Raw genomic sequence first — 21510 nt, 5'->3', positions numbered from 1 at the left:
AAAAATTCGTCACTAAAACTATTTTTAAGAAAATTCAGACACATATAGTGACGAAAATTTTCGTCACTAAAACCATTTCTTACAAAATTCCGCTGCATTTAGTGACGAAATATTTCGTCACTAAAACAATTTTTTGTTGCCATATTTGTGACGAAAAAATTCGTCACTAAAACTTATTTTCTATTTTTATTATTTTCATAGCGTTGATATTAACCTGTAACCTGTCATTATATTATTAAAACCTCACATTTGATTAACATATTTATTTTAACAACACATTTATAAAAAATCGATCCATACATTCTACAAGTTAAAATTAAAGTAAGTATCCAATTCAAACTCCTTCCATACAATAAGTGTTTGCAACACATACAATAATTGTTTGCAACACATACAATAACTTAAGATGTTTTATAACAATACAAAAAAATGTGGCACAATATACTTAGAACTAATGGAAGATGTCCTCATATGTCTTCAAATAATGCCTAAATGAAATCCCCTAAATCCACCAATAAGAAATCTACACAAATATAAATCTTCAGTTAAATATAAATCTTTAGTCAAATATAATTCTACATAGTGCCAACAGAAAATTCACTTCTATATCTTCAGTATCATAAACTAAAGATTAAATAACCTATCACGTGACAAATATTAGTTTCAAATGATACATAAAAAATGAAGTGTTTTAATTTAAAGATAAAGTACTAACCAATAAGTGATTTAGCTTGAAGATGAACCACCTCCATAAGTAAAAGCATCATCATAACCCTTGCTCCTCAAAAAATTAAGAATATTGTTTTGGACCTCATCTTGCTTAGCTCGCGCCTCTTGCTCCTTAGCTCGCTCCTCTTCGTCCCTGGCTCTTGCCTCTTTGAGCTCAATTATCTCACTTTCTAACCGATGAATATACTCCACCGAGGAATTAGATGAGGCAGTGGTTACTAGAGAAGAGGAAGGTCTCATGTCAAGTCCTTTTACAATACCGGATTTCTTCTTAAAAACCAAATTTGAGATCTCCTCTTGTGTAAGGGGAATTGCATTAGGATCTTGACAATGATCCTCTTGCACTTTAAGAATAGTTTCCTACCATTTGAAAGAGAAAAAAACAAACAATCACAACATTAATAATACATATGCTATAACTTTACAAACATGATAAAGATGAAATAATAGGGATGGAATGATACACATACATATGTCGCTTCATCCTCAGGCTGTATCCACCTATTTGTATTTGGATTGAAATGAACATCTTTGTAGATTTTTGCCAATTCAGGAACTTGACCGTCATTATTATTTGTCTAATTAAGTAACATTCGAGTATTAGTTATTTATAGTTAATTAATCACAACATATAATACACTTAAGGTTTAAGAAAATGAAAAAACACACCTCCTCATCAACCCTAACAGCAAGTGCCTTTGTCCCACATCTATGTTTGCCTGAAGTTTTGCTCCTATTTTCAGAGTTAATTCTTGATTTTTCCTAATAAAGAACATTCAAGATATTTATGAGATCATGACTAAAACAATATACATTTACTTCATCTAAGTATTAATCTAATCATTTGACAACATAATATAGTAAATATTAGATAATAATAATATACGCAGAAATAATTTACCAGCCAATCCTTATTGGTCCATCTCCCTTCAATGAGTCCAGTCCACTGCGCAAGTGTGGCATTCTTTGGCGGATGGGTTTTTGCATAGTCAGCACCATGAGATTGTACGAGTTTTTTATAAGTCTGATACAACTTGTTAGAGCCGCTACTCAATAATCTTCCATATTTTGTATTTATTGCTTTCGTTACTAAATTGGAATTACCTTCTAGCTCAAACTGATCCTGTAAATTAAAGTATATATGTATTATAAAATTATTATTATATTAATTTAATATGCTTAGTGACAACAAAGACGAGTTAGACGTTATCAATATAAATTTACCTCAATACTTTGAAGCACCACATCTTTAGTAGCAGCATCAACACTTTTCCAATTTTTTACGTTGTAACTTGACAAATTACTTCGTACTTGTACACCAATTTGATTGACAAGCTTGCACGCATTCTTCCCAACAGGAGCATCATACTCTGCAGCTATACGTACTGGCAGTTTACCACTTTTTTCAACAAGTGCCCGTACTGCTACACCACGTGTTGTTCCACGGGTATTTCTGCTAGTAGATCCTATTTAAAAATTATCAATGTTATAAAATAATACATTCTATGTACATTAAGTATAATTTCAATAGTAAAGACAAGGTGCAGTTGTAATTAAGTAGTTTTATGTAATTATCAGTCGTGCTAGTTAATGCGTCGGTAGCCTCTGCACTAGAAGAACTTTGGACGGGAGGATTTGCTTCAAGAGGTGTTTCCGTAGATTGAACCGTAGATTGAACCGTAGATTGGACCACCGGGATAGATGCCTCACCTCGTGAGCGTGTAAGTCGTCCTGGTGCCATCTGTAACTAACAAACATACATATAATGGAACAACAAAGTCATTATAAATAATAGAATGACAAAGTTATTATCTATTGTACCCTATGGAACATCTATTGTACCTTATGGATTAAAGAGTTAGATGACTCAACATCATTCTCATCGTCACCAATAGGTGGTATATAATCATCATCTACCACAACATTAGCTCTACTTCTTTTCCTTTTTGCACAATTGGACTGAGCGGAATCCTTTAGAGAAGTTGAGATGTGCTTCAATCCCAAAGCATCAATTATCTCTTGGTTTTGCCTCATTCTATCCAATCTTGCCATCTCATACCTCGGTATATTATGAGTGTATTTGGCCTTTTTGGGCATTTTTTGAAACTATCTATTGACATGAAAGATAAGTATAATTGCTACTAACTTAACATTATAGGTCACATCATTATCCATATCAACTAATTCACAAGTGCAAAATTTGTTCACAATTGCTACTAACTCAACACAACAAATGACCACATTAATATCCATATCAAGTTTAAGATAAGCACAAAATATCTCAATAACAATTGCAACGTAGACAAGCATAAAACTTTAAAACAAGCATAAAACTTTAAGACAAGCACATAACATTTAAGATAATTGTTATAACTCTACATATCATAATCCATATCAAGATTAACATCAGGTATGTCATGCTCTTCATTTTCATTAGCATCTCTTGAAGTTCCACCGTCAGGAACAACCTCAGTTTCAACATCACCCATACAATACTTAATAATATTGTCTTCAACATTGATAGGGACAACATCAACAATTGCTTCTTGTTGGAATGCGTCACTATCTTCTGTATTATCATTGGATTCTCCGCCCCCGACTTCTGGGACATCAAACACTCCCCTATGTTGGATGTATTGCACAATTTTCCAAGGGTCACGCAATTTCGTATCTTGAAGGTAGAAAACCTGTTTCGCTTGACTAGGAAGTATAAAAGGGTCATTTTGATACCATCGACTTGTAACATCAATGCTTGTGCAGTGTGCATCGGTTCGTATCGTTCTCCTTCGACCATTAGTACCAGTATTGTACCATTCACACTGAAACAAAACAACTTTATGGCGAAACATATACTCTAATTCCCAAATTTTGCACACATGACCATAGAAGTCGTGCATTTCTCCCTCATGGTCTCCTTCGATACATACACCACTGTTTTGGGTTACACGACGATTGTCTAAGTCTCTTGTATGGAACTTTACACCATTGACCATACAAACTGTGTACTCCTTCACATACGGTTTAGGACCATTTGCTAATGACCATAACTGTTTAGTAGCTTCTGATGAATCGTTAACTTTCAATCTATTCATCTATAATGACATACAACAAGTGATATTAATTAGTAATAAGCAATGACGAATACAATTAAATGTTTAAATTTACTAGTGCGTGATTAAATTTCAAATGTCTTACACGTTCTCTAAACCACTTAGGAAACTCTTGTCGTTGGATTTGAGTTATGGCTTCTCTAGTAGGATTATGCAATATGCTTTTGTGTTCGCTGTTAAAAATAAGATGATTTATTTTCAGCTAAGCATTATACATAATATTCAAAACTTGATTAAACAATATATGCATATGAAATCACATACTTTAAATAAGGCTCTAGTTCAGGACTATTGTACAACAAGTACCAATGAGCAGTATCAAGCAATGCACGAGAGAAGTCGCCATCATTTCGCCTACCACCTGTAGGTCGGGCAGTCTGTGAAAAAACTATCAATCCTTCGCTAGATTCACCAAAATCTTCATTTCTTTCTCTTCGATTATGAATAGTTTCGATCCCATCAATATACAAAGACCAGTTGTTAATACATTCTTTAAGAATGTAAGCCTCTGCAATCAAACCTTCTGGTCGAGCTCGGTTGGAAACGTATCTTTTCAATTTTCCAAGATACCTACGAGGAAAAAATACGCACAGAATGTGATTTTATACCACGTGGGAAATATGCAATTGATGAATGCATCAAAAGATCTAATTACCTTTCAATTGGATACATCCACCGATATTGTACCGGGCCTCCTAGAATTGCTTCTCGAGGCAAGTGAACAGCAAGGTGGACCATAACATCAAAGAATGCTGGAGGCAAGAACCTCTCAAGCTTGCATAGTATAAGAACTATACGTTCTTCTAGTTTCTCTAATTCACTCCGCTTTAGGGTCCTTGAGCATAAGTCTTGGAAGAAATTGCCTAACTCAAACAATACAATACTAATGTCTTTATCTGCAAACCCTCGCAACCCAATTGGAAGAATTCGTTGTAGTAACACATGACAGTCGTGGCTTTTCAAACCAGATAATCTACCATTTTTTGCATTCACTGACCTTGATATGTTGGCTGCATAGCCATCCGGATACTTGACTGATTTCAAAAAGTCATAAAAACCATCTCTTTCATTGGGGCTTAATGAAAAGAAAGCCCGAGGTTTATCATATGATCCATCAGGACGTTGTTTCAAATGCAACGTGTGCCTGAAGTTCATATTTTGCAAGTCTATCCGTGCCTTATCAGTGTCCTTATTTTTCCCCTCAATGCCCAACAAAGTACCATAAGTACTCTCACTAATGTTCTTCTCCACATGCATGACATCAATGTTGTGCTTAAGCTTCTTATTTTTCCAGTATGGAAGCTTGTACAAAATACTTACCTTTGACCAATTTGGCTCCCCAATGAGTTGTCTCTTCTTGATACTTGGATGCTTTCCTAAAATTATATTTGGCATTCTATCTAGTTGCTCTTGTATCTTTCCCACTTATAACTCTAAAGATCTCTTCCGTTTCTCCGGTAAACCATTATGCAACCGACTATGTCTCCAACGATGTTCCATAGGTAAATAAGCTCGATGATTAATGAATCCAATTTTACTTTCCAAAGCTTCTGAATATGGTTGATCGTTGCAAGTGTAACAAGAATGATAACCCTTTGTCCTCCACCCGGATACGTTACCAAATCCAGGATAGTCATGTATTGTCCACAACAAAGTTGCACGCATCTGAAAATGCTCTTTACTATAAGCATCATAAGTTTCTACACCTTCTTCCCACAACTCTTTCAACTCATCAACCAATGGTTTCAAGTAAATATCAATATCATTCCCCGGTTGATGGGGACCGGGAATAAGTAAGGACAACATAAAATATGGCTCCTTCATAACCAACCAAGGCGGTAAATTATAGGGGATAAGTATGACAGGCCACATACTATAATTATTGTTCATATTCCCAAAATGATTAAATCCATCTGTAGCCAACCCTAACCTTACATTGCGAGGTTCGAGGGCAAAATCAGGATGTTGCAAATCAAATTCCTTCCACTCCTCACTATCAGCCGGATGCCTCATTATCCCATCGTCCACACGTTTGTCTATATACCATCTCATGTCCTTAGCTCTTTGGCTTGACATGTACAATCTCCTCAATCTCGGTGTCAACGGAAAGTAACGCAATACTTTATGAGGAATCTTCTTACCTTGGGTACGTGTATCTTTGTACCTAGGCATCTCACACACCGGACATTTATCAAGATTTTCATTTTCCTTCCAAAATAATGCACAGTCATTTTTGCATGCATCTATATGCTCGTATGACATGCCCAAGTCACGTAATATCTTCTTTGCTTCATAAGTTGACCTTGGAACCAAGTTACCTTTCGGTAAAACCTTTGTCAGCAATTCTAGCATCATATCAAGTCCCTTATTACTCAAGTTGGTCATTACTTTTACATTCAACATCTCAATAACAAACTTCAAGATACTATAATCAGTGCAACCCGGATACAACTCACGTTTTGCATCTTCCTCAAGTTTGTCAAAATGACGCACCTCCTCATCTTCGGTTGCATTTCTTGGTTCCCCTCTAATTCGGTCATCTACCAAGGCATCGATACCATCCATATGATCACCATCCGACATTTCATTATCATGAATGTTCTCGTTCAATACACGAGGTTCTCCATGATTATACCAATTAATATAAGATTGCATAATTCCACGATGAAGCAAATGGATACGCACAATTTGAGGAGATTGTCGATAGCAATTCACACAGTGAATACATGGACACGGAATATTACCACTCAAGTCCACAACCGCTCTTGCAGAATTAATAAATGCATTCACCCCTTCAATATATGGATGACTTAATCTGCCATCGGGTGTCTTACCCATTGTCATCCAACTTTTATCCATGTTTGACTACAATTATAAAATGAATCCTACTTTAGTAAGATAAGGACAACTCATGCATAATGTATTCTAACATCTAAGTCTATAAGCCACTGAGATAAAGTTCTATCACATTCATGAATGCACAAGTCTATATTAATACTTAAACAAATATACATTGCACACACAAATATACACTTCTAATATGAATTTAAACAACCTTATAGCATCATGTAAGCCACCCGCTTGCTCCAATACAACAACCCACCACAAAACCAACCACAAACATCACAAGTATAGAGTGCTTACAAGTATTGAAATCGAATAAAGTAATATTCATCATATCTAATTAACAAGTTCCATTCACATTTTCAAGAAACTAAAAACACTCCTAATATGAATTTAAACAACCTTATAGCACCATGCAAGCCACCCGCTTGCTCCAATACAACAACCCACCACAAAACCAATCACAAACATTACAAGTATAGAGTGCTTACAAGTATTGAAATCAAATAAAGTAATATTCATCATATCTAATTAACAAGTTTCATTCACATTTTCAAGAAACTAAAAACACTCCTAATATGAATTTAAACAACCTTATAGCACCATGCAAGCCACCCGCTTGCTCCAATACAACAACCCACCACAAAACCAATCACAAACATCACAAGTATAGAGTGCTTACAAGTATTGAAATCGAATAAAGTAATATTCATCATATCTAATTAACAAGTTCCATTCACATTTTCAAGAAACTAAAAACACTCCCAATATGAATTTAAACAACCTTATAGCACCATGCAAGCCACCCGCTTGCTCCAATACAACAACCCACCACAAAACCAATCACAAACATCACAAGTATAGAGTGCTTACAAGTATTGAAATCGAATAAAGTAATATTCATCATATCTAATTAACAAGTTCCATTCACATTTTCAAGAAACTAAAAACACTCCCAATATGTATTTAAACCACTTTATAACACCATGCAAGCCACCCGCTTGCTCCAACACAACATACCATCACAAATCCAATTTCCAACATCAAAAGTATAAAGTTATATAAGGTTTTCAACTAAAATTTACTTACTTTGCTCAAGCTAAGCTTACAACTTTCAGAAAAAATCCAAAGTTATTGCAAACAATGTGAATTTAGCCTGCAAAAGAAAAGTTAAACTTATAAGTACTTCAGTCTTTATAATGAATAGCTCTTATGAAAGGCTAAATATGTTACTGTGACAACATCCAATCCAAGCACAAAAAAAAAGAAAAAAAAAAGCCAATTCGACAATCTTACCAAAACCATCACAAGGAAATCTGATTGTCATCTCTAGCATCAAACAATACAAATTCCTTCAACATCGGACTAGAATTCTAGGGTTATTAAAGGCTATACTAAATAGCCTCTTTTGAGTCATTGTAGATGGCCTTTTCTTACTACTTATCAAAAAATAAATGGACTTTACTTACCTACTTTATGAAATTGTACAACCTAACAGCTCTATATATATATATATATATATATATATATATATGCCTTTTTAAGTTTTTTGTCATTAACCAAACAAGTTTAGTGAACAAATCCCTTAGTAGTATAAACCATACATGTTTCTTTCAAATAAAGAACACAACAGTACAAACAGAAACATAACATTTCAGCTCCTAAACTTGTTAATCCACATCCGCTAACATCAAACATGTGATTGAACCCAACTAAGCATGGTAAAATTGTGTTCCTCACCTTGATACATCTCTTAGAGGCCAAAGATAGGATGATATAGGAAGATCACGTATTGCACAACCGACTCAATGTCATAAAAATTAGTTCCTTCCAAATATACACTTCCAAAAATGCTCTAGAGTAAATTACCTGAGCTGGATAGACCTCTCCTCCTGTAACATACTGGATAGACCCATTCTCAACAAAAATAAAAATACCCATTCTCAACAAACATGAGCTGGGATTAATTACAACAAAAATACCCATTCTCAACAAAATAGTTCAATTATTTTTCAGCTCTAAGGATGGTAAAGTCGGTATGTTATTGCCATTTCTCAACACTTCAGTTTTTCTTTACTGCCCTCCACCTTGCTCTTACAAGGGGAGACACGCCATTTGGGCTAGATCATTGGTGCAATTTCTCAACACTAGGCCTCTATCAAATACTCAATCAAGTTTAATGAACTTTCTTGTTAGTTTAATGAAACCTAAATAAATAAATTACCACCAAAAAGACAATACAAGCAAATTTAATCAAAATCAACACAGTAGCATCATATAGTGACACAGGTTTGTTTGTTTGTTTTAGCTTAAAACACCAATTTAATTTGTGTGTAAATACATGTAGGTTGTTGTAATATGTAAGTGATCCTACTTCAGCGATAGAAGAAAGAAAGAAGAAACTGAGATTTAATTAATGGCTAGCTCAAGCCACGATTGAGAAATAGGAGGACTCCTAGATCGTTAAACAGAGTAATTTATTGGATAAAAATAGCTCGCTTGATCAGCACAGCACTCAAGACTCAAGAGGATTTTATGATCAGTCTCTACTCTCTAACAGCTGGTAATAGCCAAAGGTAACTATTTATATTTATTATTTAAAATTAGTCATCCATATTCAGTTATTTACAGATTTTATTTTATTTAAAAAGCTTGTAAATTTTTTTAGCACACTATTAAAGAGAAAGTCTCAGGCTTCTCTAGGATTAAAATCCAAACTTAGGTGATTTGCCCAGAACCCATTAGCAAAGCTCTAGTAAGTATACTTGGATTTCTTATTTTCTATTGATTCCCAAAAAAAATTCACCGCTAGCTTTTTATATTTTAAAATCTCACCAGCAACTTATACAAGCTTCATCCAAAAGCACTAAAAGTTTCAATATTTCACAGAGATTAAAATTATCATGTTTTAGATTATTAGATAAACAAAGTTTTAAACTTTTCTTGCAAAAATTACAACAAAAACCTGGTCTCCGAAAATTCAACCTGAACTCCAATTTTGTTTCCATAAAATCATTTTTGTTTCCATAGAATCCAAGGGTGTTGTTGGGTAAGAGTATACCTTGAGAGACCTGAGCCTAAGGGAATGAAAGGAAAAATAAATACATAAATAAAAAATAAAAAATCAGAAAAACCTTACCGATCGTCGCAAATGGCAACGACAACTGCGACGGCGACGGCTTCAACAGCAACGGCAACGGCGACGGCTTCAATGGCAACGGCTTCAACGGCGACGGCTTCAACGGCGACGGCTTCAACGTCGTCGTAATAGGCCTCGACGGCGACGGCTTCAACGTCGTCGTAATAGGCCTCGACGGCGACGGCTTCAACGTCGTCGGAGATGGCGTCGACGAAGATGGGTTTCTCTCTTTTTTTTTTCTAGCGTGGGTTTCTCTCTTTTTTTTTTTTGAGCGTGAGTTCTCAGTTCTTTGTTTTGCTGAGTGTGAGGTTCTCTTTTTTTTGGGAGTATTTATAGTGGTATTTTAGCGACGAAATTTTTTCGTCGCTAAAGACAACTTCTTGTGACGAAAAATAAATTCGTCACTAGAAGTGGGCAATAGCGACGAAATAATTTCGTCGCTAAAGACCACTTTATAGCGACGAAATTCTTTCGTTGCTGTTTCCTACTTCTAGTGACGAATTTCTTTTTCGTCACTAAAGAAACCATTTTTTTTGTTAAGATTTTTAGCGACGAAATTTAAATTTCGTCGCTGTAGCATATTTTTAGTGACGAATTTCTGTTTCGTCACAAAAGGACCCAGATTTTCTTAAACTTTTAGCGACGAATTTTATTTTCATCACTAAAGAAACTATATTTTGTTAACATTTTTAGTGACGAAATTTAACTTTCGTCGCTGTAGTATGCTTTTAGTGACGAATTTAGATTTCGTCACTAAAAATATACCACAGCAATTCCTACAGTGACGAAATATTTCGTCACTAAAAATTTCAACTTTTAGTGACGAAATATTTCGTCACTATAGATTAATTACACTCCCGCCAAAATTTCCCTCCGTAGGCGCCCATTTTTTAGATCTCAATAGTGACGAAATTTATTTTTCGTCACTAAATGTTATAATTTTTTTAACTATTAGTGACGAAATTCATATTTCGTCACTAAAGTTGTATTTTTAGTGACGAAAAATATTTCCTCACTAATTTTCGTCACTAAAAATACATTTTCTTGTAGTGTACTTGCACTAATTTTGCCCTTGAAAACTTGTTACCAGTTCAACATATTTAATTGACATCACTCAAATAAATGTTGGAGTGACTGTTTCTAAGATGGAGTTCAATGCAATTTTTGACTCTGGTACATCGTTTACACACCTAACGGACCCAGTTTATATATTTATTTCTAAAACTGTAAGTAATTTAAATGACAACTTTTAGTTTTATAAATCATTGGAACTTCATCTTGTGGCAAATGAATGTATGTGATTTATGTTACTTTGCAGTTCAATTCCCAAGTCACAAATAACCGACATTCATCCAATTCCCATTTGCCCTTTGAATACTGTTATGACTTGAGGTATTTGGGGATAACTTATTCTTAATTTGTCAGGTTTATTATGTGATCCCTATAATAAACCTGACAATGAAAGGTGGAGACCAATATTTTCTCACTAATCCAACAGAAATAATTTTCACTGCAGAGGTGTGTGGTCGCACTACTTATTAGCCCTTTAAGATCTTATTTCTGCCTGTGTTATGCTGAAAGTTGATGTTGTGGTCTCCAGGGTGTATATGTCTATTGCCTAGCTCTTCTCAAAAGTACAGATATAAACATCATAGGACGTAAGTATATATATTTATCAATGACTATCCATATTATAAACCTGTTTGTCTCGATAAAAGTTTCATTTTTATGTTTATTTGTCATTTTGAAATTTTGACTTTGTGCATTCATTCCTTTATAAGGAAACTATAAGGTACTGAGAAAACAATTAAAGTTGATAAAGTGCAATTAAGTATTTGGATTTTATTTTTCTTTTTTGGGGGAACAACATTGCATAATTTCACAATTATTTTTAGAAAGTTTCATAATCTATAGCGTCTGCTCCTTATAATAGCTCTTTATCATTAAAACAAAACACTAATTAATTTTTGGTGTAGGCGAGAATTGAACTCCAAATCTCTTCTTCAACTATCAAAGATTTTACCAGTTGAACTAATTGGAACCCTTACATAATTTCACAATTAAAGTTGATAAAAAGCAATATAGTATTTGAATTTTATTTTTCATTTTTGGGAGAAAAATATTACATAATTTCTAGATTGATGAATGTGATTTCTAGGGGTGGGTAAATTGCAACTTTTTGGTGAATATGTCATATCTACAAATTTCAATCATCTTATGTCCAATTAAAATTAAAATTAATTTCTAAATCATTACTATACTAACCCTTCTAGTTAAGTTATCTCATCCCTGTTAAACCAACATTTCCACAATATGGCTAAAAAACATTATGCCAAGAATCCTATTAGCTGTCTCTAATTTAAAAATTATAAAGTTCATATAGTAAGACATTATCAATAGGCGGTTTAAACAATGGTTGGCTCCACTCTATGTTTTAAATAAGACTTTAACATGTGAAGAAGAAACTGCAAACATGGCTTTCATTTAATCATTGCATCTTAGAACAAGCCAATATTGTCAACTTCTATTTTGGGAAAACCAACGACTGGAATTTCATGGTCCCTTATATCATTTAGCCATTATGTGTCCTAACATGTTTAAATTGAGAAATTTCCCCTTACAATATGGTTTTATTTATTTCATTCAGAAAACTTCATGACTGGTTATCACAATTTTTAATCGCGATAAGATGGTCTTGGGTTGGAAGCCATCTAATTGTGAGTTAGTTCAACTTTTTCTTTAGATTGAATTTCAATATGCGATTCAATTTTTTCTTCTCCTATTGAATGTCTTATGACCATAAAGAAACTTGTTGCCCACAGGTTACAATGATTCAAATGCCACAACACCATCTAATCATTCACTCAAATTGAAGGCTTTTACTTGCGCAGCCATGATGCTTTTTGTTTCATTCTTTGCCATTATTTGATTATCTTTTTATTCGGCAAGACTTTCTCGACCCTTTTATCATTATTTATATTGAATTTAAAAGTACAACTCAAATAAATTGTAATTATTGCTTGCTAATTTTCGAACGTGTTTGAGTCTGTTTGGACTAGATGTTTGAAAAATCTACAGTTTCAACAATCATTTTTATGTATAAATTTTTAAGTGTGTCAGTATATAGTATTGTTCAGTTTTGTTAATTGAGTGTGTTTTTGACATCGGCTTATTTATCTTTTTACTAATTACTTCTTGTTGAAAGTATGCTAAAACATTCTTGTACTTGGAAAAAATTAGGTAGCATATATGGAATTTAAAGAGGGTTAGCAATTCGTGTTCACATGTTGAGGTCATATCTTATCAATTCATGAGTATTTGACTACTAAGAAATAGGTTCCGTTGGAGTACTGAGATATATTGATATATGCTGGTAGATGTTTGGCATGATAGATGATAGATTCACCATCAATTCGATTGGTTTGTGAGTTGATTAATGTGGAACATTTAGGGTGCACAAAATGAATCGTTGGTAGAGCATTTATTTTAGGATTGAGCACCTGATGCAATAATTATAAATGACTAAGATTTAAAGTTGAAAAAAAAAAAAAACAACTTTGAATTTCAATGAATATAAAAATATTAAAAAATAAAAAGTTAAAATTAAAAAGTGAGAATGAAAAATAAATAATAAAAAATTGTGAAAGGGATGGGAAAAATTGTACCGGGTGCAATCCATAGGGTATTGCATCTGATCCAAATCCTTTATTTTATGGACCGAGACCAAATTGGCATGATTCACAGTGAAGTCTACTTACAAATTATGTGCTAGAGGAGATAACTTTGCAGCTGGAGAAGGAAATTCCAATAATATATAGATAGAATCGGGCAGTGTCGAAAAGAATCTGGAACCTTAAAATTCCTAATATATCTAACACAAATGAAAGAAGATTTTTTTCCAGTCTCTAACAATTGGAGAAATGGAGTCTTTGACTTGCAGCGAAATAATGGAATGGGCAATAATGGTGTCATGGTTCATTTAGACGGCAAGAAATTAATAAGTTGTATTATGAAGGATTCCAATTGCATTAGTTTCAGATCCAATTTGCACGGCTCTAACGACTATTCTTAATAGTTACCAGGAAGTCTACAAGGTTAGACTTTTGGCACAACTTGCAGTAGAAGGAACCCAGTAAACAACTAGGGTTGAAGATTATGCTTTGTTTATCTTTGGATTAAGTTTAATTATATATATTGTTTATTTGGCACACATGCAATTTAAGATGTGATGGCAAGTTTGTCATGATACAATTGTATATCCCTATTTAATTAAGGGGTTTGTCTTATTTTCGGTACTTTTTTAATTATATATGTTATTTATCTGACACACATGCAATTTAAGATGTGTTGGCAAGTTTGTCATGATACAATTGTATGTATACCCCTATTTAATTAAGGGTTTGGCTTATAACTAGACTCTTCTTTTGCTTTAATGAAAAACTGTCATATCACTCACTAAGTATATAAAATGTGGAAATTAAAACTCACTACCATTTGTTATTGTATATTTAAAACAAAATGAGATATTCAATTATAAAAATATTAGAGGTAAGTCAAACTCTTTAATTAACAAAGTTTTCTAACATTCAAAGTCAAAAATTAAGGGGAAAAAAAATTCATTGGTGGACCATTGATAGATATCAATTTCATAGTTTTAAAAGTCCATATATGATGAACAAAATACTTTGACTTTGTATGTAAAATCAATGTACACAAAATTTTGCCGTTGTAAATGACTGGCTACATTCATTCGAATTTGATTTGTGTGGTCAATTAAATAAGACGACCTCCTACCTAATCTATACATGCATGCATACAAGCAACCAATAAGCAAATAGAGAAGTCAACTACTTTAGCATTATCTCTCTAATTTTTCAACTACTCTAGCGTAGGTTCCGGCTTCGATTCTTTGGTTTAATAATATGTGTGTATATATATATATATTTCAACTATACTCCACATAATTCTATCTGATGTTATACTTATTTTTTCATCAAAAATAATATTTTGACTAATCAATTATAAGAATATATTATTTTCTTATACCTTTTATATTTGCAAAAGATCAAGGCAGCCGAAGATTAGTAACTACATAATCGTAAAATATTTAAATTTCAAGTTTTTTTGACTTTAAAAATTACATATAAAACTTAAGTTTGTGTATAAAATAGTAAATATATAATACCTGATTAACACAAAATTTGAAGTAGTTCAATTTTTAAAATGTTAATTCTATAAATTAAAAGTTATGAATTAGAATGATATTGGAATGGGTTGCATCAATTGTAATTGTGGGGCCCAAGAATTTGTGGCCCTGGCCCACTTTTACATTGGGGCCCAAGGCCCGAGCCGAGGAGGGGTATAGCCGAGAACGTGTAATAAAAGTCCAAGTAGTCTTGAGACATAGCCGAGGATAATTCTGTCCTCGGCATATCCGAGGTCCCCCTGAAAGAAAGGGCAAGAACGGTATAGGAACAGTTTTGGGAAAAACCTAAAATATCTATGTCAATAGAGAAGGGGACGCTGGATAGTATAACGACCAAGGACAAAGGGAAAGTTGTCATTACTGCCATTGAATACTCTGCACATGACAGAGCCATGCTCTTCAGCTTTTACAACCATCCCCAACTACTTTGGGTATGGGCTGATGGGACAAGTATCAGTCCTAGAAAGTCGATCCTACACGTGGACGTAGGATAAGGGATACAGGCTAATATAAAAGGAGAAGCAAGCAATCCGGAAAAGGGGTTGGAAAAAAAGGCCAAAAACTAAAACCTCCCAGACCGTATCGAGGAGAAAGACTCCTCAAAACGAACATGGCTTACTTTTGTATGAACACCATGGTTATCCACCGACCAGTGACCAAGACCTAGCCTTTCAAACCCACGCTCTACAAATGATATTGTTTGGGCCCTCTTTACGTACGAGTCCAATATCATCTTGGGGTCATCACGAATTGAGTCCCTACAATTGGCGCCGTCTGTAGGGAGGGCTTATGTCTTGGCACAGACGGTGAGTTGAGACAGTCTCCCCATCATTTCCAACAGCCGGTTGTAGTGTTCTAGCATAAAGTTCCACTAGGAGCTGGGTTTCTTCAATATGGGCTACGTTTCGAAGTGTCAGTAGTGCGAATGGTTCTAGGGGCTTGGCCGAGGAGTAATCCCTCTAAACCAATGTCCCACGCCATAGCTGAGGGGTTAATTCCCCCAACTACTTAAAAAATCAAGTTTTAAACAGAACTAAGGTATTGCATGGTCCTCGGATTCAAACCTATGGGGAAACCAACTACTTAAAAAATTAAGTTTTTGACAGAACCAAGGTATTGCATGGTCCTTGAACTCAAACCTATGGGGAAACCAACTACTTAAAAAATCAAGTTTTGGACAGAACCAAAGTATTGCATGGTCCTCAGACTCAAACCTATGGGGAAACCAACTACTTAAAAAATCAAGTTTTGGACAGAACCAAAGTATTGCATGGTCCTCGGACTCAAACCTATGGGGGAAACCAACTACTTAAAAAATCAAGTTTTGGAAAGAACCAAGGTATTGCATGGCCCTCGGACTCAAACCTATGGGGAAACCAACTACTTAAAAAATCAAGTTTTGGACAGAAACAAGGTATTGCATGGTTCTCGGACTCAAACCTATGGGGAAATCAACTACTTAAAAAATCAAGTTTTTGACAGAACCAAAGTATTGCATGGTCCTCGGACTCAAACCTATGGGGAAACCAACTACTTAAAAAAGCTAAGTTTTGGACAGAACCAAAGTATTGCATGATCCTCGGACTCAAATCTATGGGGAAACCAACTACTTAAAAAAATCAAGTTTTGGACAGAACCAAGGTATTGCATGGTCCTCGGACTCAAACCTATGGGGAAACCAACTACTTAAAAAATCAAGTTTTTGACAGAATTAAGGTATTGCATGGTCCTCAGACTCAAACCTATGAGGAAACCAACTACTTAAAAAAGCTAAGTTTTGGACAGAACCAAGGTATTGCATAGTCCTCGGACTCAAACCTATGGGGAAACCAACTACTTAAAAAAACTAAGTTTTGGACAGAATCAGGGTATTGCATGGTCCTCGGACTCAAACCTATGGAAAAATCAACTACTTAAGGAGAATTCTAAGTCGCTCAGTCCTCGGACCGAATACCAGAAAAGACTAAGGCTATGAAGGTCATTAGGAAGATGGCAAAACACCTTAGTACTCAGCGACCCACAGGGGATGTTCATTTTGGGTTACATATCCTCGGATGATTACCTCCTGCACAGCACCGAGCATTCAGCCATCATCTCGTTCAGTTTGGGGTATGCAACCCTTTTTCAGGTCGGTCTTATTGTGCAAGATAGTTTCAATAAGTTCATAATAACATCTTTTATAAAGGTTTCAGCCCTAAGTATCGTTTTCTCAGGTCGGCATTATTATGCCAGACAGCTCTAATAAGCTCATAATAACATCTTTTTTCTTAGTAAGGGTTTTCGGTCCTAAGTATCGTTTTCTCAGGCCGGCATTCTTATGTCAGACAGCTCTAATAAGCTCATAATAACATCTTTTTTCTTAGTAAGAGTTTCTGCCCTAAGTATCATTTGTTCAAGTCGGCATTATTGTGCTGGATAGTTTCAATAAGCGCAAAGTAAGGTCTTTTTATTAACAGAGATTTCGGCCCTAAGCATCGTTCAGAGTATAAAAATGAAAAGAAGTCATACGGTAGTACGTCCATTCACGGCATAACCATTGCAGGAAAGAAAGAATACATAGAATAAAACAATGGCAACTTTTATTAATGTAAAGAAGTAGTACAGCGTACAATGAAGGGCTTAAAAAAGCTTATATAGGAAACAAATTACAAAAACAAGAATAAAAAAAAAATAAAAAAAATAAAAAAAAAGCAACAAAAATAAGAAGTCTTGCTAAATTCTGCTCTAGTAGCTACCATATTGAGAGGAAGACCCTTTTTGATGGAAGAGGAGAAGAAGAGGAAGAAGGAAAAGCACCAGGATGGATCTGGTGATGGGAAAGAAGAAGAAGGAGAGGCAAAAGGAGGCATCAGTGAAGGAACAGAGGAAGAAGCAGAGATACTTAGTCTCTGCGTCAGCCTTGACTCCTAACACGCTGGTGCCATATTAGCTATGCTCATAAGAGAGTGGCTAGTACTGATAATGGATAACCCCAGCTCAATTGCACCAAAAGCTTGATGCGACTAGCACCTGCTTCGGATTTTGGCTGAAGGAGGATGGGAAGCATCTTGAGTCTCTGCCAACCCTGCCCTGACCGAGCCATCTTAAACTTCGGAGGGACATAACGCTTCTAAGAAGGATGTTATCTTTTCATCCCCGCTTCTACTTCAAACGTGTCACACTATAAGCTTTGGCTATGTTGATAAGGAAGACTTTGAGCACATCTTAAGGTTTAAGGCTTTAGAAAGGTTAAAGAGTCTTTACGCGAAGGGAGTACCCTCTCGTTTGGCTTCTTATATGGAAGGTAAATTCAGTGGCATTTAATCCGTACAGATTTCCAAGAAGATCTGCAAATGAGGTAGCGTCTGTTCAACTCCCCAATGTCATATATAACCGTCAGATTTGATCGGCCTCGTAGTGTAAATCTATTAAAGATGCGCCTCGTACACTGAAACGACAGGAGCGCCCCGTGTGAAAATCTAGACGAATGTCTCGTAACCCAGTGCATTTCCTAAATAGATGAAGGGACACCAACACTAATGAAGGTTAGAGCTAAACGAATTGTAATAAAGGCTTGGCATCGCAAAAACCCTCCTCTCCGACTAAGAGGTCGAACAGCAGGATTTTGAGGGGCTATTGTGGGACTCAAGAATTTGTGGCCCTGGCCCATTTTTACATTAAGGCCCAAGGCCCGAGCCGAGGAGGGATATAGCCGAGGACGTGTAATAAAAGTCCAAGTAGTCTTGAGACATAGCCGAGGATAATTCTGTCCTCGGCATATCCGAGGTCCCCCTGAAAGAAAGGGCAAGAACGGTATAGGAACAGTTTTGGGAAAAACCTAAAATATCTATGTCAATAGAGAAGGGGACGCTAGATAGTATAACGATCAAAGACAAAGGGAAATCGGTCATTACTGCCATTGAATACTCTGCACCTGACAGAGCCATGCTATTCAGCTTTTACAACCACCCCCAAGCACTTTGGGTATGGGCTGATGGGACAAGTATCAGTCCTAGAAAGTCGATCCTACACGTGGACGTAGGATAAGGGATACAGGCTAATATAAAAGGAGAAACAAGCAATCCGGAAAAGGGGCTGGGAAAAAATGCCAAAAACTAAAGCCTCCCAAACCGTATCGAGGAGAAAGACTCCTCGAAGCGAACATGGCTTACTTTTGTATGAACACCATGATTATCCACCAACCAGTGACCAAGGCCTAGCCCTTCAAATCCACGCTCTACAAATGATATTGTTTGGGCCCTCTTTACGTACGAGTCCAATATCATCTTGGGGTCGTTACGAATTGAGTCCCTACAGTAATTTAATTCAAGTCAAAGCTAGTATAACTTTTTACCTACATAAATTTTTATACTATTTTAATATTTTGAGAATTCAACCTGGAATGGGTTCCATCGATGTAATTCAACAGTTGATTAATAAAAAATAAAAATAAAAAAATCATGAAATAACATTGCAATAATTATGATTATATATCCCGATTTTATTTTTCATATCCATAGTATCATTTATTTCGTGCCAAATTATTTTTTTGGCAAGGAATCTACTCTTTTGAAGAACTTCCCACGTACAAGTGATTTAGATTTGTAAGGGTAAAATACTTGATCTTCATTAACAGCACTAGAAAATCCAATAAAAAAGGTATACATCATTTCAAGAGAATGATCTTTGTACGTCCAAATTCTACCAATTCTTATTGATAACGTCATTTTGTGAAAATTGTATTCAACATTCTCTGTTTTTATTCCACACGTCATTTTGTGAATTACTCTAGCGTTCCAATAAACCTACATTTCAACGCAATGAGTGATCTGAGCTCGTCTTTGACATAAATATTACATAAATAATCTTACTCAATGGCAATGCCACACCTCCTTCAACATTTTACATACACCTGCCCATATTATCATTAAAAATTTATTATTTATAGTCAAATCTATGGAAGGAGAAGTATCCGAGAACAGCAACAAATGGAAGAAGGCCAATGTCAGAAAAACAAACATCGGAAAGTGCTGACAGTAAGGTCTCAAGAAAATATAAACAACTCACCACATATGCAAGGAGACTATAATACCTGAGGATCCCTGGGTGACTATGTAAGGCAGAGAGGCCTCTGTGAAGAATGGATGAAACATCTGAAGAAAGAGAGAAAGAGAGAACTACCATTGTAACCTTAGAACAAGTGTAATTTGCATCTTGAACCAATTCTGAGGAATATAATACAAAGCAATCCGAGATTAAAATTGATCAATTTCCCTATTTCATACTTATTCACAAGTACATATCCTTTCATTTCAAGCTAACGCATTTAAACAAGGGTAACAAAAGTTGATTGGCATCCCATCTCTATAAATTAATTGTGTGAGGTAAAAAGTAAGTTTGACTTAATTTTTCCCCACGACAAAATCAACTAAGTAATTTGTAGAGACTTTTTCACCCCTATTTCTAACTTAATTTATCATAATAATTAGGCAAGTTGAGAATTTCCCATTTCACAGTGAATTCGTGCCTCAATTGGGTATTTAAAAGTAGGTGAAAGTTGATATTCAATTAGTCTTCGAGTAAACTAGGATTGTTGGTTCCCATAATCTAGCTTGCGAATTAAGTTTCTGACGGACTTTAATAATTGCTTGAGCAAGTGTAATTCTAGATCTTCAACATCTTCAAGCAGCTCATTACGTGTACTTTTACCTAAATTACATGCACATAATTTTTATATCATGGAATTTGTCAATACAAGTTACTATATGACCGCAAGAATCTAACATTGACATTTTTTATGTGATAGTGGATAATAAGAATGACAATTTGAATATATCAAACAGGTGAGAACAATATTGGCAAGACACTGAAAAACTATATTTTAATTTGTTGAATATTCTTAAGGTGTGTAGGGCTTTGATAATGCTTATTAAAATTTTGATGTTGTGTTTTGGTTGAGGCCATGATAAATGAAGACTCAATGCCAACTTTTCCAGAAAAATTATAGGACATTATCCTGTAAAATAAAATAAAAAAGCTGATAGTTGTAATAATAAACAATCCCCAGATAATATTTCTTGCTCATTACAATTTTTTTTTTTTTTTAAGTCATTGATTGCTCTTTAACGACTTGAATGTTTTTCTTGGGGGCAGAAAAAATTGTGAAAACGTGAATGACTGAGTATTTTATTTGGCGAAGAAAACAATAACTGAATATTTAATAAAACACCCGCAGTTTCGACCTCACTTTCGCACGACTTGTGACTTTCACCAACGTAAGCGTCGACCAAACCAAACACCGGGCCCCAGCTCTCGATGGCTCTCTTTCCTCTCTCACTCAAAGACTATTCCTATGCCATCTTCTTGGTTTTGTTCTGATGAGAACGTGTCAACTTTCTTTACCTACATAAACTAGAACTCTTCATAGTGCTCGATCATTCATGCTTTAGCTTTATTAATAGACCAAGTCTGGTTTTGTCTCTGAAAAGACTTCAAGCTAAGCA

At 35.0% G+C, this 21510-nt stretch overlaps 1 long non-coding RNA gene and 1 pseudogene across 1 annotated transcript; one reads left to right on the top strand and one right to left on the bottom strand.

The window, feature by feature from the left end:
* Positions 1-12751, top strand: part of LOC115950465 — a 37964-nt pseudogene extending 25213 nt beyond the window's left edge.
* Positions 433-7833, bottom strand: LOC115994279. The gene is made up of 4 exons (XR_004093170.1): positions 7773-7833; positions 1200-1307; positions 716-1089; positions 433-523 (listed from the first exon to the last, which is right to left on the bottom strand). It is a non-coding gene; the product is annotated as an uncharacterized LOC115994279 (long non-coding RNA).
* Positions 12752-21510: the final 8759 nt, after the last annotated feature.

Source organism: Quercus lobata, chromosome 6 (assembly GCF_001633185.2).
Source record: "Quercus lobata isolate SW786 chromosome 6, ValleyOak3.0 Primary Assembly, whole genome shotgun sequence".
Classification (NCBI taxonomy): Eukaryota; Viridiplantae; Streptophyta; class Magnoliopsida; order Fagales; family Fagaceae; genus Quercus; species Quercus lobata.
This window is presented reverse-complemented; position numbering and strand designations above follow the sequence as displayed.